At 39.6% G+C, this 15,811-nt stretch overlaps 24 non-coding genes and 41 pseudogenes across 24 annotated transcripts; all 65 read left to right on the top strand.

Moving 5' to 3' along the window:
• The first annotated feature begins 11 nt into the window (after positions 1–11).
• Positions 12–130, top strand: LOC143455667 (5S ribosomal RNA; annotated as a pseudogene).
• A 110-nt stretch (positions 131–240) lies between these two features.
• LOC143454413 (5S ribosomal RNA) lies at positions 241–359 on the top strand. The gene has a single exon (XR_013116038.1). It is a non-coding gene; the product is annotated as a 5S ribosomal RNA (ribosomal RNA).
• Positions 360–469: 110 nt separating this feature from the next.
• Positions 470–588, top strand: LOC143456287 (5S ribosomal RNA; annotated as a pseudogene).
• Positions 589–916: 328 nt separating this feature from the next.
• On the top strand, positions 917–1,035 carry LOC143456924 (5S ribosomal RNA; annotated as a pseudogene).
• Positions 1,036–1,145: 110 nt separating this feature from the next.
• On the top strand, positions 1,146–1,264 carry LOC143454041 (5S ribosomal RNA). The gene has a single exon (XR_013115684.1). It is a non-coding gene; the product is annotated as a 5S ribosomal RNA (ribosomal RNA).
• Positions 1,265–1,374: 110 nt separating this feature from the next.
• LOC143456965 (5S ribosomal RNA) lies at positions 1,375–1,493 on the top strand (annotated as a pseudogene).
• A 110-nt stretch (positions 1,494–1,603) lies between these two features.
• LOC143456491 (5S ribosomal RNA) lies at positions 1,604–1,722 on the top strand (annotated as a pseudogene).
• Positions 1,723–1,832: 110 nt separating this feature from the next.
• Positions 1,833–1,951, top strand: LOC143453666 (5S ribosomal RNA). Its single transcript, XR_013115325.1, has one exon. It is a non-coding gene; the product is annotated as a 5S ribosomal RNA (ribosomal RNA).
• A 110-nt stretch (positions 1,952–2,061) lies between these two features.
• Positions 2,062–2,170, top strand: LOC143457105 (5S ribosomal RNA; annotated as a pseudogene).
• A 110-nt stretch (positions 2,171–2,280) lies between these two features.
• LOC143454291 (5S ribosomal RNA) lies at positions 2,281–2,399 on the top strand. The gene has a single exon (XR_013115923.1). It is a non-coding gene; the product is annotated as a 5S ribosomal RNA (ribosomal RNA).
• Positions 2,400–2,509: 110 nt separating this feature from the next.
• LOC143457156 (5S ribosomal RNA) lies at positions 2,510–2,618 on the top strand (annotated as a pseudogene).
• Positions 2,619–2,728: 110 nt separating this feature from the next.
• LOC143456399 (5S ribosomal RNA) lies at positions 2,729–2,847 on the top strand (annotated as a pseudogene).
• Positions 2,848–2,957: 110 nt separating this feature from the next.
• Positions 2,958–3,076, top strand: LOC143457147 (5S ribosomal RNA; annotated as a pseudogene).
• A 110-nt stretch (positions 3,077–3,186) lies between these two features.
• LOC143454515 (5S ribosomal RNA) lies at positions 3,187–3,305 on the top strand. Its single transcript, XR_013116134.1, has one exon. It is a non-coding gene; the product is annotated as a 5S ribosomal RNA (ribosomal RNA).
• Positions 3,306–3,415: 110 nt separating this feature from the next.
• On the top strand, positions 3,416–3,524 carry LOC143457320 (5S ribosomal RNA; annotated as a pseudogene).
• Positions 3,525–3,634: 110 nt separating this feature from the next.
• Positions 3,635–3,753, top strand: LOC143454402 (5S ribosomal RNA). The gene has a single exon (XR_013116027.1). It is a non-coding gene; the product is annotated as a 5S ribosomal RNA (ribosomal RNA).
• Positions 3,754–3,863: 110 nt separating this feature from the next.
• On the top strand, positions 3,864–3,982 carry LOC143455666 (5S ribosomal RNA; annotated as a pseudogene).
• A 110-nt stretch (positions 3,983–4,092) lies between these two features.
• Positions 4,093–4,211, top strand: LOC143454390 (5S ribosomal RNA). The gene has a single exon (XR_013116016.1). It is a non-coding gene; the product is annotated as a 5S ribosomal RNA (ribosomal RNA).
• Positions 4,212–4,321: 110 nt separating this feature from the next.
• Positions 4,322–4,440, top strand: LOC143456286 (5S ribosomal RNA; annotated as a pseudogene).
• A 328-nt stretch (positions 4,441–4,768) lies between these two features.
• On the top strand, positions 4,769–4,887 carry LOC143457296 (5S ribosomal RNA; annotated as a pseudogene).
• Positions 4,888–4,997: 110 nt separating this feature from the next.
• LOC143453583 (5S ribosomal RNA) lies at positions 4,998–5,116 on the top strand. Its single transcript, XR_013115243.1, has one exon. It is a non-coding gene; the product is annotated as a 5S ribosomal RNA (ribosomal RNA).
• A 110-nt stretch (positions 5,117–5,226) lies between these two features.
• On the top strand, positions 5,227–5,345 carry LOC143457274 (5S ribosomal RNA; annotated as a pseudogene).
• A 110-nt stretch (positions 5,346–5,455) lies between these two features.
• On the top strand, positions 5,456–5,574 carry LOC143453602 (5S ribosomal RNA). The gene has a single exon (XR_013115262.1). It is a non-coding gene; the product is annotated as a 5S ribosomal RNA (ribosomal RNA).
• A 110-nt stretch (positions 5,575–5,684) lies between these two features.
• On the top strand, positions 5,685–5,803 carry LOC143456489 (5S ribosomal RNA; annotated as a pseudogene).
• Positions 5,804–5,913: 110 nt separating this feature from the next.
• Positions 5,914–6,032, top strand: LOC143453665 (5S ribosomal RNA). The gene has a single exon (XR_013115324.1). It is a non-coding gene; the product is annotated as a 5S ribosomal RNA (ribosomal RNA).
• A 110-nt stretch (positions 6,033–6,142) lies between these two features.
• LOC143457104 (5S ribosomal RNA) lies at positions 6,143–6,251 on the top strand (annotated as a pseudogene).
• Positions 6,252–6,361: 110 nt separating this feature from the next.
• LOC143454290 (5S ribosomal RNA) lies at positions 6,362–6,480 on the top strand. The gene has a single exon (XR_013115922.1). It is a non-coding gene; the product is annotated as a 5S ribosomal RNA (ribosomal RNA).
• Positions 6,481–6,590: 110 nt separating this feature from the next.
• On the top strand, positions 6,591–6,699 carry LOC143457154 (5S ribosomal RNA; annotated as a pseudogene).
• A 110-nt stretch (positions 6,700–6,809) lies between these two features.
• On the top strand, positions 6,810–6,928 carry LOC143456398 (5S ribosomal RNA; annotated as a pseudogene).
• Positions 6,929–7,038: 110 nt separating this feature from the next.
• Positions 7,039–7,157, top strand: LOC143457146 (5S ribosomal RNA; annotated as a pseudogene).
• A 110-nt stretch (positions 7,158–7,267) lies between these two features.
• Positions 7,268–7,386, top strand: LOC143454379 (5S ribosomal RNA). The gene has a single exon (XR_013116005.1). It is a non-coding gene; the product is annotated as a 5S ribosomal RNA (ribosomal RNA).
• Positions 7,387–7,496: 110 nt separating this feature from the next.
• On the top strand, positions 7,497–7,615 carry LOC143455813 (5S ribosomal RNA; annotated as a pseudogene).
• A 110-nt stretch (positions 7,616–7,725) lies between these two features.
• LOC143457319 (5S ribosomal RNA) lies at positions 7,726–7,834 on the top strand (annotated as a pseudogene).
• Positions 7,835–7,944: 110 nt separating this feature from the next.
• Positions 7,945–8,063, top strand: LOC143454367 (5S ribosomal RNA). The gene has a single exon (XR_013115994.1). It is a non-coding gene; the product is annotated as a 5S ribosomal RNA (ribosomal RNA).
• Positions 8,064–8,173: 110 nt separating this feature from the next.
• On the top strand, positions 8,174–8,292 carry LOC143455665 (5S ribosomal RNA; annotated as a pseudogene).
• Positions 8,293–8,402: 110 nt separating this feature from the next.
• LOC143454355 (5S ribosomal RNA) lies at positions 8,403–8,521 on the top strand. Its single transcript, XR_013115983.1, has one exon. It is a non-coding gene; the product is annotated as a 5S ribosomal RNA (ribosomal RNA).
• Positions 8,522–8,631: 110 nt separating this feature from the next.
• On the top strand, positions 8,632–8,750 carry LOC143456285 (5S ribosomal RNA; annotated as a pseudogene).
• A 328-nt stretch (positions 8,751–9,078) lies between these two features.
• LOC143456964 (5S ribosomal RNA) lies at positions 9,079–9,197 on the top strand (annotated as a pseudogene).
• Positions 9,198–9,307: 110 nt separating this feature from the next.
• On the top strand, positions 9,308–9,426 carry LOC143453581 (5S ribosomal RNA). Its single transcript, XR_013115241.1, has one exon. It is a non-coding gene; the product is annotated as a 5S ribosomal RNA (ribosomal RNA).
• A 110-nt stretch (positions 9,427–9,536) lies between these two features.
• LOC143457273 (5S ribosomal RNA) lies at positions 9,537–9,655 on the top strand (annotated as a pseudogene).
• Positions 9,656–9,765: 110 nt separating this feature from the next.
• Positions 9,766–9,884, top strand: LOC143453693 (5S ribosomal RNA). The gene has a single exon (XR_013115350.1). It is a non-coding gene; the product is annotated as a 5S ribosomal RNA (ribosomal RNA).
• Positions 9,885–9,994: 110 nt separating this feature from the next.
• On the top strand, positions 9,995–10,113 carry LOC143456282 (5S ribosomal RNA; annotated as a pseudogene).
• A 110-nt stretch (positions 10,114–10,223) lies between these two features.
• On the top strand, positions 10,224–10,342 carry LOC143456732 (5S ribosomal RNA; annotated as a pseudogene).
• A 110-nt stretch (positions 10,343–10,452) lies between these two features.
• On the top strand, positions 10,453–10,571 carry LOC143454343 (5S ribosomal RNA). The gene has a single exon (XR_013115972.1). It is a non-coding gene; the product is annotated as a 5S ribosomal RNA (ribosomal RNA).
• Positions 10,572–10,681: 110 nt separating this feature from the next.
• Positions 10,682–10,800, top strand: LOC143456488 (5S ribosomal RNA; annotated as a pseudogene).
• Positions 10,801–10,910: 110 nt separating this feature from the next.
• On the top strand, positions 10,911–11,029 carry LOC143453664 (5S ribosomal RNA). The gene has a single exon (XR_013115323.1). It is a non-coding gene; the product is annotated as a 5S ribosomal RNA (ribosomal RNA).
• Positions 11,030–11,139: 110 nt separating this feature from the next.
• LOC143457101 (5S ribosomal RNA) lies at positions 11,140–11,248 on the top strand (annotated as a pseudogene).
• A 110-nt stretch (positions 11,249–11,358) lies between these two features.
• Positions 11,359–11,477, top strand: LOC143454289 (5S ribosomal RNA). The gene has a single exon (XR_013115921.1). It is a non-coding gene; the product is annotated as a 5S ribosomal RNA (ribosomal RNA).
• Positions 11,478–11,587: 110 nt separating this feature from the next.
• On the top strand, positions 11,588–11,696 carry LOC143457153 (5S ribosomal RNA; annotated as a pseudogene).
• A 110-nt stretch (positions 11,697–11,806) lies between these two features.
• Positions 11,807–11,925, top strand: LOC143456397 (5S ribosomal RNA; annotated as a pseudogene).
• Positions 11,926–12,035: 110 nt separating this feature from the next.
• LOC143457145 (5S ribosomal RNA) lies at positions 12,036–12,154 on the top strand (annotated as a pseudogene).
• Positions 12,155–12,264: 110 nt separating this feature from the next.
• On the top strand, positions 12,265–12,373 carry LOC143456273 (5S ribosomal RNA; annotated as a pseudogene).
• A 110-nt stretch (positions 12,374–12,483) lies between these two features.
• On the top strand, positions 12,484–12,602 carry LOC143454837 (5S ribosomal RNA). Its single transcript, XR_013116442.1, has one exon. It is a non-coding gene; the product is annotated as a 5S ribosomal RNA (ribosomal RNA).
• A 329-nt stretch (positions 12,603–12,931) lies between these two features.
• Positions 12,932–13,050, top strand: LOC143455506 (5S ribosomal RNA; annotated as a pseudogene).
• A 328-nt stretch (positions 13,051–13,378) lies between these two features.
• On the top strand, positions 13,379–13,497 carry LOC143454332 (5S ribosomal RNA). Its single transcript, XR_013115961.1, has one exon. It is a non-coding gene; the product is annotated as a 5S ribosomal RNA (ribosomal RNA).
• Positions 13,498–13,607: 110 nt separating this feature from the next.
• LOC143455664 (5S ribosomal RNA) lies at positions 13,608–13,726 on the top strand (annotated as a pseudogene).
• A 110-nt stretch (positions 13,727–13,836) lies between these two features.
• Positions 13,837–13,955, top strand: LOC143455054 (5S ribosomal RNA). The gene has a single exon (XR_013116651.1). It is a non-coding gene; the product is annotated as a 5S ribosomal RNA (ribosomal RNA).
• A 110-nt stretch (positions 13,956–14,065) lies between these two features.
• Positions 14,066–14,174, top strand: LOC143457336 (5S ribosomal RNA; annotated as a pseudogene).
• A 110-nt stretch (positions 14,175–14,284) lies between these two features.
• LOC143457272 (5S ribosomal RNA) lies at positions 14,285–14,403 on the top strand (annotated as a pseudogene).
• A 110-nt stretch (positions 14,404–14,513) lies between these two features.
• LOC143453601 (5S ribosomal RNA) lies at positions 14,514–14,632 on the top strand. Its single transcript, XR_013115261.1, has one exon. It is a non-coding gene; the product is annotated as a 5S ribosomal RNA (ribosomal RNA).
• A 110-nt stretch (positions 14,633–14,742) lies between these two features.
• On the top strand, positions 14,743–14,861 carry LOC143456814 (5S ribosomal RNA; annotated as a pseudogene).
• A 110-nt stretch (positions 14,862–14,971) lies between these two features.
• Positions 14,972–15,090, top strand: LOC143455747 (5S ribosomal RNA; annotated as a pseudogene).
• Positions 15,091–15,200: 110 nt separating this feature from the next.
• Positions 15,201–15,319, top strand: LOC143457144 (5S ribosomal RNA; annotated as a pseudogene).
• A 110-nt stretch (positions 15,320–15,429) lies between these two features.
• Positions 15,430–15,548, top strand: LOC143453625 (5S ribosomal RNA). The gene has a single exon (XR_013115286.1). It is a non-coding gene; the product is annotated as a 5S ribosomal RNA (ribosomal RNA).
• A 110-nt stretch (positions 15,549–15,658) lies between these two features.
• Positions 15,659–15,767, top strand: LOC143456272 (5S ribosomal RNA; annotated as a pseudogene).
• The last annotated feature ends 44 nt before the right edge of the window (positions 15,768–15,811 follow it).

Genomic DNA, 15,811 nt, shown 5'->3' with positions numbered 1-15,811 from the left:
CTTTTGAAATCACCTACTACCATACCAGGTTGAGTAGACCCGATCTCGTCTGATCTCGGAAGTTAAGCAACTTCGGGCCCGGTTAGTACTTGGATGGGTGACCGCCTGGGAATACCGGGTGCTGTAAGCATTTTAGTCATGCTGTATATTTCCATTAAATTTTTAGCAACTATTTGCTTTTTTGAATTTCCTATGCAATCGAATTAGAATTGAAAAGGCCATTTTCTTTCTTTTGAAATTGCCTACGACCATACCAGGTTGAGTAGACCCGATCTCGTTCGATCTCGGAAGTTAAGCAACCTCGGGCCCGGTTAGTACTTGGATGGGTGACCGCCTGGGAATACCGGGTGTTGTAAGCATTTTAGTCATGCTGTATACTTCAATTAAATTTATAACATCTGTATGCCGTTTTGAATTTCTTATGCAATCGAATTAGAATTGAAAAGGCCATTTTCTTTCTTTTGAAATCACCTACGACCATACCAGGTTGAGTAGACCCGATCTCGTTCGATCTCGGAAGTTAAGCAAACTCGGGCCCTGTTAGTACTTGGATGGGTGACCGCCTGGGAATACCGGGTGTTATAAGCAATTTAGTCATGCTGTATATTTCAATTAAATTAAAAGCAACTGTTTGTGATTTTGAATTTCCCATGCAATCGAATTATAATTAAAAAAGCCATTTTCTTTCATTTGAAAACATTAACGACCATACCAGGTTGAGTATACCCGATCTCGGAAGTTAAGCAACCTCGGGCCCGGTTAGTACTTGGATGGGTGATTGCCTGGTAATACCGGGTGCGATAAGCATTTTAGACATGCTGTATATTTCGATTAAATTTTTATCAACTATTTGCTTTTTGAATTTCCTATGCAATCGAAATAGAATTGAAATTGACATTTTCTTTCTTTTGAAATCGCCTACGACCATACCAGGTTGAGCAGACTTGATTTCGTTCGATCTCGGAAGTCAAGCAACCTCGGGCCCGGTTAGTACTTGGATGGGTGATCGCCTGGGAAGAGTTGGTGCTGTAAGCATTTTAGTCATGCTGTATATTTCGATTAAAGTTTTAGCAACTATTTGCTTTTTTGAATTTCCTATGCTATGGAATTAGAATTGAAAAGGCCATTTTCTTTCTTTTGAAATTGCCTACGACCATACCAGGTTGAGTAGACCCGATCTCGTTCGATCTCGGAAATTAAGCAACCTCGGGCCCGGTTAGTACTTGGATGGGTGACCGCCTGGAAATACCGGGTGTTGTAAGCATTATAGTCATGCTGTATATTTCAATTAAACTTATAGCAACTGTTTTCTTTTTTGAATTTCCTATGCAATCGAATTAGAATTGGAAAGACCATTTTCTTTCATTTGAAATCACCTACGACCATACCAGGTTGAGTAGACCCGATATCGTTCGTTCTCCGAAGTTAAGCAACCTCGGGCCATGTTAGTACTTGGATGGGTGACCGCCTGGGAATACCGGGTGTTGTAAGCATTTTAGTCATGCTGTATATTTCAATTAAATATATAGCAACTGTTTGTGATTTTGAATTTCCTATGCAATCGAATTAGAATTGAAAACGCCATTTTAATTCTTTTGAAATCACCTACTACCATACCAGGTTGAGTAGACCCGATCTCGTCTGATCACGGAAGTTAAGCAACTTCGGGCCCGGTTAGTACTTGGATGGGTGACCGCCTGGGAATACCGGGTGCTGTAAGCATTTTAGTCATGCTGTATATTTCAATTTAATTTTTAGCAAATATTTGCTTTTTTGAATTTGCTATGCAATCGAATTAGAATTGAAAAGGCCATTTTCTTTCATTTGAAATCGCCTACGACCATACCAGGTTGAGTAGACCTGATCTCGTTCGATCTCGGAAGTTAAGCAACCTCGGGCCCGGTTAGTACTTGGATGGGTGACCGCCTGGGAATACCGGGTGTTGTAAGCAATTTAGTCATGCTGTATATTTCAATTAAATATATAGCAACTGTTTGTGATTTTGAATTTCCTATGCAAACGAATTATAATTAAAAAAGCCATTTTCTTTCATTTGAAATCACCTACGACCATACCAGGTTGAGTAGACCCGATCTCGGAAGTTAAGCAACCTTGGTCCCGGTTAGTATTTGGATGGGTGACCGCCTGGGAATACCGGGTGTTGTAAGCATTTTAGTCATGCTGTATATGTCAATTAAAATTATAGCAACTATTTGCGTTTTTGAATTTCCTATGCAATCGAATTATAATTGAAAAAGTCATTTTCTTTCATTTGAAATTGCCTACCACCATACCAGGTTGAGTAGACCCGATCTCGTTCGATCTCGGAAGTTAAGCAACCTCGGGCCCGGTTAGTACTTGGATGGGTGACCGCCTGGGAATACCGGGTGTTGTAAGCAATTTAATCATGCTGTATATTTCAAATAAATATATAGCAACTGTTTGTGATTTTGAATTTCCTATGCAAACGAATTATAATTAAAAAAGCCATTTTCTTTCATTTGAAATCGCCTACGACCATACCAGGTTGAGTAGACCCGATCTCGGAAGTTAAGCAGTCTCGGGCCCGGTTAGTACTTGGATGGGTGACTACCTGGAAATACCGGGTGTTGTAAGCATTTTAGTCATGCTGTATATTTCAATTAAATTTATAACATCTGTTTGCGATTTTGAATTTCCTATGCAATCGAATTAGAATTGAAAACGCCATTTTAATTCTTTTGAAATCACCTACTACCATACCAGGTTGAGTAGACCCGATCTCGTCTGATCTCGGAAGTTAAGCAACTTCGGGCACGGTTAGTACTTGGATGGGTGACCGCCTGGGAATACCGGGTGCTGTAAGCATTTTAGTCATGCTGTATATTTCAATTAAATTTTTAGCAACTATTTGCTTTTTTGAATTTGCTATGCAATGGAATTAGATTTGAAAAGGCCATTTTCTTTCATTTGAAATCGCCTACGACCATACCAGGTTGAGTAGACCTGATCTCGTTCGATCTCGGAAGTTGAGCAACCTCGGGCCATGTTAGTACTTGGATGTGTGATTGCCTGGTAATACCGGGTGTTGTAAGCATTTTAGTCATGCTGTATCTTTCAATCAAATTTATAGCAACTATTTGATTTTTTGAATGTCCTATGCAATCGAATTATAATTGAAAAAGCCATTTTCTTTCATTTGAAATCGCCTACGACCATACCAGGTTGAGTAGACCCGATCTCGTCTGATCTCGGAAGTTAAGCAACTTCGGGCCCGGTTAGTACTAGGATGGGTGACCGCCTGGGAATACCGGGTGTTATAAGCAATTTAGTCATGCTGTATATTTCAATTAAATTAAAAGCAACTGTTTGTGATTTTGAATTTCCTATACAATCGAATTATAATTAAAAAAGCCATTTTTTTTCCTTTGAAAATACCTACGACCATACCAGGTTGAGTATACCCGATCTCGGAAGTTAAGCAACCTCGGGTCCGGTTAGTACTTGGATGGGTGATTGCCTGGTAATACCGGGTGTTGTAAGCATTTTAGTCATGCTGTATATTTCAATCAAATTTATAACAACTATTTGCTTTTTTGAATTTCCTATGCAATCGAATTAGAAATGGAAAGTCCATTTTCTTTTATTTGAAATTGCCTACGACCATACCAGGTTGAGTAGACCCGATCTCGTTCGATCTCGGAAGTTAAGCAACCTCGGGCCCGGTTAGTACTTGGATGGGTGACCGCCTGGGAATACCGGGTGTTGTAAGCATTTTAGTCATGCTGTATATTTCAATTAAATTTATAACATATGTTTGCAATTTTGAATTTCCTATGCAATCGAATTAGAATTGAAAACGCCATTTTAATTCTTTTGAAATCACCTACTACCATACCAGGTTGAGTAGACCCGATCTCGTCTGATCTCGGAAGTTAAGCAACTTCGGGCCCGGTTAGTACTTGGATGGGTGACCGCCTGGGAATACCGGGTGCTGTAAGCATTTTAGTCATGCTGTATATTTCCATTAAATTTTTAGCAACTATTTGCTTTTTTGAATTTCCTATGCAATCGAATTAGAATTGAAAAGGCCATTTTCTTTCTTTTGAAATTGCCTACGACCATACCAGGTTGAGTAGACCCGATCTCGTTCGATCTCGGAAGTTAAGCAACCTCGGGCCCGGTTAGTACTTGGATGGGTGACCGCCTGGGAATACCGGGTGTTGTAAGCATTTTAGTCATGCTGTATACTTCAATTAAATTTATAACATCTGTATGCCGTTTTGAATTTCTTATGCAATCGAATTAAAATTGAAAAGGCCATTTTCTTTCTTTTGAAATCACCTACGACCATACCAGGTTGAGTAGACCCGATCTCGTTCGATCTCGGAAGTTAAGCAAACTCGGGCCCTGTTAGTACTTGGATGGGTGACCGCCTGGGAATACCGGGTGTTATAAGCAATTTAGTCATGCTGTATATTTCAATTAAATTAAAAGCAACTGTTTGTGATTTTGAATTTCCCATGCAATCGAATTATAATTAAAAAAGCCATTTTCTTTCATTTGAAAACATTAACGACCATACCAGGTTGAGTATACCCGATCTCGGAAGTTAAGCAACCTCGGGCCCGGTTAGTACTTGGATGGGTGATTGCCTGGTAATACCGGGTGCGATAAGCATTTTAGACATGCTGTATATTTCGATTAAATTTTTATCAACTATTTGCTTTTTGAATTTCCTATGCAATCGAAATAGAATTGAAATTGACATTTTCTTTCTTTTGAAATCGCCTACGACCATACCAGGTTGAGCAGACTTGATTTCGTTCGATTTTGGAAGTCAAGCAACCTCGGGCCCGGTTAGTACTTGGATGGGTGATCGCCTGGGAAGAGTGGGTGCTGTAAGCATTTTAGTCATGCTGTATATTTCGATTAAAGTTTTAGCAACTTTTTGCTTTTTTGAATTTCCTATGCAATGGAATTAGAATTGAAAAGGCCATTTTCTTTCTTTTGAAATTGCCTACGACCATACCAGGTTGAATAGACCCGATCTCGTTCGATCTCGGAAATTAAGCAACCTCGGGCCCGGTTAGTACTTGGATGGGTGACCGCCTGGAAATACCGGGTGTTGTAAGCATTTTAGTCATGCTGTATATTTCAATTAAATTTATAGCAACTGTTTTCTATTTTGAATTTCCTATGCAATCGAATTAGAATTGGAAAGACCATTTTATTTCATTTGAAATCGCCTACGACCATACCAGGTTGAGTAGACCCGATATCGTTCGTTCTCCGAAGTTAAGCAACCTCGGGCCATGTTAGTACTTGGATGGGTGATCGCCTGGGAAGAGTGGGTGCTGTAAGCATTTCAGTCATGCTGTATATTTCGATTAAATTTTTAGCAAATATTTGCTTTTTTGAATTTCCTATGCAATCGAATTAGAATTGAAAAGGCCATTTTCTTTCTTTTGAAATTGCCTACGACCATACCAGGTTGAGTAGTCCCGATCTCGTTCGATCTCGGAAGTTAAGCAACCTCGGGCCCGGTTAGTACTTGGATGGGTGACCGCCTGGGAATACCGGGTGTTGTAAGCATTTTAGTCATGCTGTATATTTCAATTAATTTTATAACATCTGTTTGCGATTTTGAATTTCCTATGCAATCGAATTAGAATTGAAAACGCCATTTTAATTCTTTTGAAATCACCTACTACCATACCAGGTTGAGTAGACCCGATCTCGTCTGATCACGGAAGTTAAGCAACTTCGGGCCCGGTTAGTACTTGGATGGGTGACCGCCTGGGAATACCGGGTGCTGTAAGCATTTTAGTCATGCTGTATATTTCAATTTAATTTTTAGCAAATATTTGCTTTTTTGAATTTGCTATGCAATCGAATTAGAATTGAAAAGGCCATTTTCTTTCATTTGAAATCGCCTACGACCATACCAGGTTGAGTAGACCTGATCTCGTTCGATCTCGGAAGTTAAGCAACCTCGGGCCCGGTTAGTACTTGGATGGGTGACCGCCTGGGAATACCGGGTGTTGTAAGCAATTTAGTCATGCTGTATATTTCAATTAAATATATAGCAACTGTTTGTGATTTTGAATTTCCTATGCAAACGAATTATAATTAAAAAAGCCATTTTCTTTCATTTGAAATCACCTACGACCATACCAGGTTGAGTAGACCCGATCTCGGAAGTTAAGCAACCTTGGTCCCGGTTAGTATTTGGATGGGTGACCGCCTGGGAATACCGGGTGTTGTAAGCATTTTAGTCATGCTGTATATGTCAATTAAAATTATAGCAACTATTTGCGTTTTTGAATTTCCTATGCAATCGAATTATAATTGAAAAAGTCATTTTCTTTCATTTGAAATTGCCTACCACCATACCAGGTTGAGTAGACCCGATCTCGTTCGATCTCGGAAGTTAAGCAACCTCGGGCCCGGTTAGTACTTGGATGGGTGACCGCCTGGGAATACCGGGTGTTGTAAGCAATTTAATCATGCTGTATATTTCAAATAAATATATAGCAACTGTTTGTGATTTTGAATTTCCTATGCAAACGAATTATAATTAAAAAAGCCATTTTCTTTCATTTGAAATCGCCTACGACCATACCAGGTTGAGTAGACCCGATCTCGGAAGTTAAGCAGTCTCGGGCCCGGTTAGTACTTGGATGGGTGACTACCTGGAAATACCGGGTGTTGTAAGCATTTTAGTCATGCTGTATATTTCAATTAAATTTATAACATCTGTTTGCGATTTTGAATTTCCTATGCAATCGAATTAGAATTGAAAACGCCATTTTAATTCTTTTGAAATCACCTACTACCATACCAGGTTGAGTAGACCCGATCTCGTCTGATCTCGGAAGTTAAGCAACTTCGGGCACGGTTAGTACTTGGATGGGTGACCGCCTGGGAATACCGGGTGCTGTAAGCATTTTAGTCATGCTGTATATTTCAATTAAATTTTTAGCAACTATTTGCTTTTTTGAATTTGCTATGCAATGGAATTAGATTTGAAAAGGCCATTTTCTTTCATTTGAAATCGCCTACGACCATACCAGGTTGAGTAGACCTGATCTCGTTCGATCTCGGAAGTTGAGCAACCTCGGGCCATGTTAGTACTTGGATGTGTGATTGCCTGGTAATACCGGGTGTTGTAAGCATTTTAGTCATGCTGTATCTTTCAATCAAATTTATAGCAACTATTTGATTTTTTGAATGTCCTATGCAATCGAATTATAATTGAAAAAGCCATTTTCTTTCATTTGAAATCGCCTACGACCATACCAGGTTGAGTAGACCCGATCTCGTTCGATCTCGGAAGTTAAGCAACCTCGGGCCCGGTTAGTACTTGGATGGGTGACCGCCTGGGAATACCGGGTGTTGTAAGCATTTTAGTCATGCTGTATACTTCAATTAAATTTATAACATCTGTTTGCGATTTTGAATTTCCTATGCAATCGAATTAGAATTGAAAACGCCATTTTAATTCTTATGAAATCACCTACTACCATACCAGGTTGAGTAGACCCGATCTCGTCTGATCTCGGAAGTTAAGCAACTTCGGGCCCGGTTAGTACTTGGATGGGTGACCGCCTGGGAATACCGGGTGTTATAAGCAATTTAGTCATGCTGTATATTTCAATTAAATTAAAAGCAACTGTTTGTGATTTTGAATTTCCTATACAATCGAATTATAATTAAAAAAGCCATTTTTTTTCCTTTGAAAATACCTACGACCATACCAGGTTGAGTATACCCGATCTCGGAAGTTAAGCAACCTCGGGTCCGGTTAGTACTTGGATGGGTGATTGCCTGGTAATACCGGGTGTTGTAAGCATTTTAGTCATGCTGTATATTTCAATCAAATTTATAACAACTATTTGCTTTTTTGAATTTCCTATGCAATCGAATTAGAAATGGAAAGTCCATTTTCTTTTATTTGAAATTGCCTACGACCATACCAGGTTGAGTAGACCCGATCTCGTTCGATCTCGGAAGTTAAGCAACCTCGGGCCCGGTTAGTACTTGGATGGGTGACCGCCTGGGAATACCGGGTGTTGTAAGCATTTTAGTCATGCTGTATATTTCAATTAAATTTATAACATATGTTTGCAATTTTGAATTTCCTATGCAATCGAATTAGAATTGAAAACGCCATTTTAATTCTTTTGAAATCACCTACTACCATACCAGGTTGAGTAGACCCGATCTCGTCTGATCTCGGAAGTTAAGCAACTTCGGGCCCGGTTAGTACTTGGATGGGTGACCGCCTGGGAATACCGGGTGCTGTAAGCATTTTAGTCATGCTGTATATTTCCATTAAATTTTTAGCAACTATTTGCTTTTTTGAATTTCCTATGCAATCGAATTAGAATTGAAAAGGCCATTTTCTTTCTTTTGAAATTGCCTACGACCATACCAGGTTGAGTAGACCCGATCTCGTTCGATCTCGGAAGTTAAGCAACCTCGGGCCCGGTTAGTACTTGGATGGGTGACCGCCTGGGAATACCGGGTGTTGTAAGCATTTTAGTCATGCTGTATACTTCAATTAAATTTATAACATCTGTATGCCGTTTTGAATTTCTTATGCAATCGAATTAGAATTGAAAAGGCCATTTTCTTTCTTTTGAAATCACCTACGACCATACCAGGTTGAGTAGACCCGATCTCGTTCGATCTCGGAAGTTAAGCAAACTCGGGCCCTGTTAGTACTTGGATGGGTGACCGCCTGGGAATACCGGGTGTTATAAGCAATTTAGTCATGCTGTATATTTCAATTAAATTAAAAGCAACTGTTTGTGATTTTGAATTTCCCATGCAATCGAATTATAATTAAAAAAGCCATTTTCTTTCATTTGAAAACATTAACGACCATACCAGGTTGAGTATACCCGATCTCGGAAGTTAAGCAACCTCGGGCCCGGTTAGTACTTGGATGGGTGATTGCCTGGTAATACCGGGTGCGATAAGCATTTTAGACATGCTGTATATTTCGATTAAATTTTTATCAACTATTTGCTTTTTGAATTTCCTATGCAATCGAAATAGAATTGAAATTGACATTTTCTTTCTTTTGAAATCGCCTACGACCATACCAGGTTGAGCAGACTTGATTTCGTTCGATCTCGGAAGTCAAGCAACCTCGGGCCCGGTTAGTACTTGGATGGGTGATCGCCTGGGAAGAGTGGGTGCTGTAAGCATTTTAGTCATGCTGTATATTTCGATTAAAGTTTTAGCAACTTTTTGCTTTTTTGAATTTCCTATGCAATGGAATTAGAATTGAAAAGGCCATTTTCTTTCTTTTGAAATTGCCTACGACCATACCAGGTTGAATAGACCCGATCTCGTTCGATCTCGGAAATTAAGCAACCTCGGGCCCGGTTAGTACTTGGATGGGTGACCGCCTGGAAATACCGGGTGTTGTAAGCATTTTAGTCATGCTGTATATTTCAATTAAATTTATAGCAACTGTTTTCTATTTTGAATTTCCTATGCAATCGAATTAGAATTGGAAAGACCATTTTATTTCATTTGAAATCGCCTACGACCATACCAGGTTGAGTAGACCCGATATCGTTCGTTCTCCGAAGTTAAGCAACCTCGGGCCATGTTAGTACTTGGATGGGTGATCGCCTGGGAAGAGTGGGTGCTGTAAGCATTTCAGTCATGCTGTATATTTCGATTAAATTTTTAGCAAATATTTGCTTTTTTGAATTTCCTATGCAATCGAATTAGAATTGAAAAGGCCATTTTCTTTCTTTTGAAATTGCCTACGACCATACCAGGTTGAGTAGTCCCGATCTCGTTCGATCTCGGAAGTTAAGCAACCTCGGGCCCGGTTAGTACTTGGATGGGTGACCGCCTGGGAATACCGGGTGTTGTAAGCGTTTTAGTCATGCTGTATACTTCAATTATATTTATAACTTCTGTTTGCCTTTTTGAATTTCCTATGCAATCGAATTAGCATTGAAAAGGCCATTTTCTTTCTTTTGAAATCACCTACGACCATACCAGGTTGAGTAGACCCGATCTTGTTCGATCTCGGAAGTTAAGCAACCTCGGGCCCGGTTAGTACTTGGATGGGTGACCGCCTGGGAATACCGTGTGTTATAAGCATTTTAGTAATGCAGAATATTTCAATTAAATTTTTAGCAACTATTTGTTTTTTTGAATTTCCTATGCAATCGAATTAGAATTCATAAGGCCATTTTCTTTCTTTTGAGATCGCCTAAGACCATACCAGGTTGAGTAGACCCGATCTCGTTCGATCTCGGAAGTTAAGCAACCTCGGGCCCGGTTAGTACTTGGATGTGTGATTGCCTGGTAATACCGGGTGTTGTAAGCATTTTAGTCATGCTGTGTACTTCAATCAAATTTATAACAACTATTTGCTTTTTTGAATTTCCTATGCAATCGTATTAGAAGTGGAAAGACCATTTTCTTTCTTTTGAAATTGCCTACGACCATACCAGGTTGAGTAGACCCGATCTCGTTCGATCTCGGAAGTTAAGCAACCTCGGGCCCGGTTAGTACTTGGATGGGTGACCGCCTGGGAATACCGGGTGTTGTAAGCATTTTAGTCATGCTGTATATTTCAATTAATTTTATAACATCTGTTTGCGATTTTGAATTTCCTATGCAATCGAATTAGAATTGAAAACGCCATTTTAATTCTTTTGAAATCACCTACTACCATACCAGGTTGAGTAGACCCGATCTCGTCTGATCACGGAAGTTAAGCAACTTCGGGCCCGGTTAGTACTTGGATGGGTGACCGCCTGGGAATACCGGGTGCTGTAAGCATTTTAGTCATGCTGTATATTTCAATTTAATTTTTAGCAAATATTTGCTTTTTTGAATTTGCTATGCAATCGAATTAGAATTGAAAAGGCCATTTTCTTTCATTTGAAATCGCCTACGACCATACCAGGTTGAGTAGACCTGATCTCGTTCGATCTCGGAAGTTAAGCAACCTCGGGCCCGGTTAGTACTTGGATGGGTGACCGCCTGGGAATACCGGGTGTTGTAAGCAATTTAGTCATGCTGTATATTTCAATTAAATATATAGCAACTGTTTGTGATTTTGAATTTCCTATGCAAACGAATTATAATTAAAAAAGCCATTTTCTTTCATTTGAAATCACCTACGACCATACCAGGTTGAGTAGACCCGATCTCGGAAGTTAAGCAACCTTGGTCCCGGTTAGTATTTGGATGGGTGACCGCCTGGGAATACCGGGTGTTGTAAGCATTTTAGTCATGCTGTATATGTCAATTAAAATTATAGCAACTATTTGCGTTTTTGAATTTCCTATGCAATCGAATTATAATTGAAAAAGTCATTTTCTTTCATTTGAAATTGCCTACCACCATACCAGGTTGAGTAGACCCGATCTCGTTCGATCTCGGAAGTTAAGCAACCTCGGGCCCGGTTAGTACTTGGATGGGTGACCGCCTGGGAATACCGGGTGTTGTAAGCAATTTAATCATGCTGTATATTTCAAATAAATATATAGCAACTGTTTGTGATTTTGAATTTCCTATGCAAACGAATTATAATTAAAAAAGCCATTTTCTTTCATTTGAAATCGCCTACGACCATACCAGGTTGAGTAGACCCGATCTCGGAAGTTAAGCAGTCTCGGGCCCGGTTAGTACTTGGATGGGTGACTACCTGGAAATACCGGGTGTTGTAAGCATTTTAGTCATGCTGTATATTTCAATTAAATTTATAACATCTGTTTGCGATTTTGAATTTCCTATGCAATCGAATTAGAATTGAAAACGCCATTTTAATTCTTTTGAAATCACCTACTACCATACCAGGTTGAGTAGACCCGATCTCGTCTGATCTCGGAAGTTAAGCAACTTCGGGCACGGTTAGTACTTGGATGGGTGACCGCCTGGGAATACCGGGTGCTGTAAGCATTTTAGTCATGCTGTATATTTCAATTAAATTTTTAGCAACTATTTGCTTTTTTGAATTTGCTATGCAATGGAATTAGATTTGAAAAGGCCATTTTCTTTCATTTGAAATCGCCTACGACCATACCAGGTTGAGTAGACCTGATCTCGTTCGATCTCGGAAGTTGAGCAACCTCGGGCCATGTTAGTACTTGGATGTGTGATTGCCTGGTAATACCGGGTGTTGTAAGCATTTTAGTCATGCTGTATCTTTCAATCAAATTTATAGCAAATATTTGATTTTTTGAATGTCCTATGCAATCGAATTATAATTGAAAAAGCCATTTTCTTTCATTTGAAATCGCCTACGACCATACCAGGTTGAGTAGACCCGATCTCGGAAGTTAAGCAACCTCGGGCCCGGTTAGTACTTGGATGGGTGACCGCCTGGGAATACCGGGTGTTGTAAGCATTTTAGTCATGCTGTATATGTCAATTAAAATTATAGCAACTATTTGCGTTTTTGAATTTCCTATGCAATCGAATTATAATTGAAAAAGTCATTTTCTTTCATTTGAAATTGCCTACCACCATGCCAGGTTGAGTAGACCCGATCTCGTTCGATCTCGGAAGTTAAGCAACCTCGGGCCCGGTTAGTACTTGGATGGGTGACCGCCTGGGAATACCGGGTGTTGTAAGCAATTTAATCATGCTGTATATTTCAAATAAATATATAGCAACTGTTTGAGATTTTGAATTTCCTATGCAAACGAATTATAATTAAAAAAGCCATTTTCTTTCATTTGAAATCGCCTAAGACCATATCAGGTTGAGTAGACCCGATCTCGGAAGTTAAGCAATCTCGGGCCCGGTTATTACTTGGATGGGTGACCGCCTGGTAATACCGGGTGTTGTAAGCATTTTAGTCATGCTGTATATGTCAATTAAAATTATAGCAACTATTTGCGTTTTTGAGTTTCCTATGCAATCGAATTATAATTGAAAACGCCATTTTCTTTCATTTGAAATTGCCTACGACCATACCAGGTTGAGTAGACCCGATCTCGTTCGATCTCGGAAGTTAAGCAACCTCGGGCCCGGTTAGTAGTTGGATGGGTGACCGCCTAGGAATACAGGGTGTTGTAAGCATTTTAGTCATGCTGTATATTTCTATTAAATTTATAGCAACTATTTGCTTTTTGAATTTCCTATGCAATCGAATTGTAATTGAAAAAGCCATTTTCTTTCATTTGAACCCACCTTCGACCATACCAGGTTGAGTAGATACGATCTCGGAATTTAAGCAACCTCGGACCCGGTTAGTACTTGGATGAGTGACCGCTTGGGAATACAGGGTGTTGTAAGCATTTTAGTCATGCTGTATATTTCAAACAAATTTATAACAACTATTTTCTATTTTGAATTTCCTATGCAATCGAATTAGAATTGGAAAGACCATTTTCTTTCTTTTGAAATCGCCTACGACCATACCAGGTTGAGTAGACCCGATCTCGTTCGATCTCGGAAGTTAAGCAACCTCGGGCCCGGTTAGTACTTGGATGGGTGACCGCCTGGGAATACCGGGTGTTGTAAGCATTTTAGTCATGCTGTATATTTCAATTAAATTTATAACATCTGTTTGCGATTTTTAATTTCCTATGCAATCGAATTAGAATTGAAAACGCCATTTTAATTCTTTTGAAATCACCTACTACCATACCAGGTTGAGTAGACCCGATCTCGTCTGATCTCGGAAGTTAAGCAACTTCGGGCCCGGTTAGTACTTGGATGGGTGACCGCCTGGGAATACCGGGTGCTGTAAGCATTTTAGTCATGCTGTATATTTCAATTAAATTTTTAGCAACTATTTGCTTTTTTGAATTTCCTATGCAATCGAATTATAATTGAAAAAGTCATTTTCTTTCATTTGAAATTGCCTACCACCATACCAGGTTGAGTAGACCCGATCTCGTTCGATTTCGGAAGTTAAGCAACCTCGGGCCCGGTTAGTACTTGGATGGGTGACCGCCTGGGAATACCGGGTGTTGTAAGCAATTTAATCATGCTGTATATTTCAAATAAATATATAGCAACTGTTTGTGATTTTTAATTTCCTATGCAAACGAATTATAATTAAAAAAGCCATTTTCTTTCATTTGAAATCCCCTACGACCATACCAGGTTGAGTAGACCCGATCTCGGAAGTTAAGCAGTCTCGGTCCCGGTTAGTACTTGGATGGGTGACCGCCTGGAAATACCGGGTGTTGTAAGCATTTTAGTCATGCTGTATATTTCAATTAAACTTATAGCAACTGTTTTCTTTTTTGAATTTCCTATGCAATCGAATTAGAATTGGAAAGACCATTTTCTTTCATTTGAAATCGCCTACGACCATACCAGGTTGAGTAGACCCGATATCGTTCGTTCTCCGAAGTTAAGCAACCTCGGGCCATGTTAGTACTTGGATGGGTGATCGCCTGGGAAGAGTGGGTGCTGTAAGCATTTTAGACATGCTGTATATTTCGATTAAATTTTTAGCAAATATTTGATTTTTTAAATTTCCTATGCAATCGAATTAGAATTGAAAAGGCCATTTTCTTTCTTTTGAAATTGCCTACGACCATACCAGGTTGAGTAGTCCCGATCTCGTTCGATCTCGGAAGTTAAGCAACCTCGGGCCCGGTTAGTACTTGGATGGGTGACCGCCTGGGAATACCGGGTGTTGTAAGCAATTTAGTCATGCTGTTTATTTCAATTATATTTATAACATCTGTTTGCCTTTTTGAATTTCCTATGCAATCGAATTAGCATTGAAAACGCCATTTTCTTTCTTTTGAAATCACCTACGACCATACCAGGTTGAGTAGTCCCGATCTTGTTCGATCTCGGAAGTTAAGCAACCTCGGGCCCGGTTAGTACTTGGATGGGTGGCCGCCTGGGAATACCGTGTGTTATAAGCATTTTAGTAATGCTGTATATTTCAATTAAATTTTTAGCAACTATTTGCTTTTTTGAATTTCCTATGCAATCGAATTAGAATTCATAAGGCTATTTTCTTTCTTTTGAGATCGCCTACGACCATACCAGGTTGAGTAGTCCCGATCTCGTCTGATCTCGGAAGTTAAGCAACTTCGGGCACGGTTAGTACTTGGATGGGTGACCGCCTGGGAATACCGGGTGCTGTAAGCATTTTAGTCATGCTGTATATTTCAATTAAATTTTTAGCAACTATTTGCTTTTTTGAATTTGCTAAGCAATGGAATTAGATTTGAAAAGGCCATTTTCTTTCATTTGAAATCGCCTACGACCATACCAGGTTGAGTAGACCTGATCTCGTTCGATCTCGGAAGTTGAGCAACCTCGGGCCATGTTAGTACTTGGATGTGTGATTGCCTGGTAATACCGGGTGTTGTAAGCATTTTAGTCATGCTGTATCTTTCAATCAAATTTATAGCAACTATTTGATTTTTTGAATGTCCTATGCAATCGAATTAGAATTGAAAAAGCCATTTTCTTTCATTTGAAATCGCCTACGACCATACCAGGTTGAGTAGACCCGATCTCGTTTGATCTCGGAAGTTAAGCAACCTCGGGCCCGGTTAGTACTTGGATGGGTGACCGCCCGGGAATACCGGGTGTTGTAAGCATTTTAGTCATGCTGTATCTTTCAATCAAATTTATAGCAACTATTTGATTTTTTGAATGTCCTATGCAAACGAATTATAATTAAAAAAGCCATTTTCTTTCATTTGAAATCGCCTACGACCATACCAGGTTGAGTAGACCCGATCTCGGAAGTTAAGCAACCTCGGGCCCGGTTAGTACTTGGATGGGTGACCGCCTGGGAATACCGGGTGTTGTAAGCATTTTAGTCATGCTGTATATGTCAATTAAAATTATAGCAACTATT

This window comes from Clavelina lepadiformis, chromosome 4 (genome assembly GCF_947623445.1).
Source record: "Clavelina lepadiformis chromosome 4, kaClaLepa1.1, whole genome shotgun sequence".
Classification (NCBI taxonomy): Eukaryota; Metazoa; Chordata; class Ascidiacea; order Aplousobranchia; family Clavelinidae; genus Clavelina; species Clavelina lepadiformis.
The sequence above is the reverse complement of the archived record's forward strand: the minus strand, read 5'-3'. Positions and strand labels throughout refer to the sequence as shown.